The following is a 2,092-nucleotide window of genomic DNA, read 5'->3' as shown; positions in this document are numbered from 1 at the left end:
TCCCGCGCAGGATGGATCGCAGAAATTAAAAGATGTATTAACATTATTCTCATTAACAATATGAAAAAGGAGCAATGAGCAACTCCTGCATATCCCTGCTACATTTCAACATTGCAAAAAAAGGTCCTAAGCAAAGTAATAAAATGAGAAAAAGAAAAAAGATATAAGAATAGGCATAAATGGAAATAAAATGGTCAATATTCCCAGATATCAGTCTACCTAGAAAATCCAAGAGACTGGCCAGGCACCGTGGCTCACGCCTGTAATCCCAGCACTTTGGGAGGCCGAGGTGGGCAGATCATGAGATCAGGAGCTTGAGACCAGCCTCACCAACATGGTGAAACCCCATCTCTATGAAAAATACAAAAATTAGCTGGGTGTGGTGGTAGGCACCCGTAATCCCAGCTACTCGGGAGGCTGAGCCAGGAGAATAGTTTGAATCCAAGAGGCGGAGGTTGTGATGAGCTGAGATCACGCCGTTGCACTCCAGTCTAGACAACAAGAGCAAAACTTGGCAGATCTGGAAGTTTTGGGTCGAAGAAGACAACCACGAAAATTCAAACGCAGCACATTTAAACCCACCTTTGCAAAGTAGACACTATGTATTTATCTGGAATCACATGTTTCACTGTGGAAAAATCAATAGCATTCCACAGTGAGCTGAGCTGTGTCATCCACATCCAGGCATGATTAACTTGACCACATATTATAACATCTTTTAAATCGAGGAGGAAGAAAATCTATAATGTTGCTCTTTCAGGCAACTGTGAAATGTCACATTCTAGAGTCTCATCTACAAGACAGACTTCAGAAGAACTTTGCTCAGGAAAATTGGATTTTTCTGCAGAAGCTCCTTTGAGTAGTAACCCATCTCTCCGTTTTGTCAACTGAAGCTCATGCTTTAATATCAGCTCATCTTCTTTTTATCCTTACATCTTGCTCAATTCCGCCATTTTGTTAGAGTCATGGTTAGCTTGTGACAATAGGTGATCCGTTGTATCCGCAATACCGTATTTTTAAGTTTTCCTTTCTGGTCTTCCATATAAGAGTGCCAGTGATGACAGGCAGATTTTTGAAGTCTGAAATTGTAACATACCACTGCTCTGTTCATTTTTTCAGCCAGGACAACATTTTCATTTGTATGAGTGAAGTCTCTCCAAGTGAGAGAATGAGTCTTTACTAAATGTCCAGTATAAAAGCTACACGCTTTTATCATCAATTCCGGAGTCATCAAAGAAGATTCTGAAGACCATTTTCTATTGTAACCATGATCATTCCCTCCCAAAAACCTCAGTGCATCCTCAGGACGTGTAACAAGTATACCACATAATGCAGTTCTTGAAGGAATGTAGTTCTTCAGCCTCGGGTTGGCATTGCGTAGGGAGGCCATGGTTCGAGGCCTGACGGAGCTCATCCCTTCCCCGAGGGGTAACTAGGGGGCCTGGCGCGAGGGGCATTGTCCCGACAACCAGGGGACAGGGCGGGGCCACCCCGCCTCGCCTGGTGAAAGCCTCCAGAGAACGATTCTAAACATTGGAGGGGAGGGTCGGCGGCAGGTCGCCCTCAGGAAGTAGCTGTGAGACTTAAGGGCTCTGAGACTCCAGAGTGCCTCACCTTAAGGCAGAAGAGGGGACTAAAATATTTCAGGAGCTGGGAGGGCTGGAGTGGATGGTTCATATGGAAATTGCTCATGCCCCTACTAGGCTCCCAGCGCTGCTGTAACAAAGTCACAAACTTAGTGGCTTAAGACAACGCACATTTACTATATGTCAGTTCTGGAGGTCGGAAGTCCTAAAATCAAGGTGCGGGCTGGGCTGCTATTCCTCCTGGGTGCCCTGGGTTGCGGGCAGGGTGGGGGCATCTGTATCTATTTCTTGCCTTTTCCTGCTTTCTTTGACTTGTGTTGCCTTCTCCATCTTCAAAGCCAGCAGCGTAGCATTTCCGAGTCTCTCTCTCTCTCCCATCTCTGCTCATCCCGCCACATCTGCTCTGACTCTGATGCCCATTACCTTCTTGTACGTTGGACCCACCCCAGTCATCCAGGATAATCTCCTCATCTCCAGGTCCTTAACTTAATGACACCTGCAAAGAC

At 45.7% G+C, this 2,092-nt stretch overlaps 1 pseudogene; it reads right to left on the bottom strand.

Moving 5' to 3' along the window:
• Positions 1-471: 471 nt before the first annotated feature.
• LOC100385461 (F-box and leucine-rich repeat protein 13 pseudogene) lies at positions 472-1,403 on the bottom strand (annotated as a pseudogene).
• Positions 1,404-2,092: the final 689 nt, after the last annotated feature.

This window comes from Callithrix jacchus, chromosome 7, assembly GCF_049354715.1.
Source record: "Callithrix jacchus isolate 240 chromosome 7, calJac240_pri, whole genome shotgun sequence".
Lineage (NCBI taxonomy): Eukaryota > Metazoa > Chordata > Mammalia > Primates > Cebidae > Callithrix > Callithrix jacchus.
This window is presented reverse-complemented; position numbering and strand designations above follow the sequence as displayed.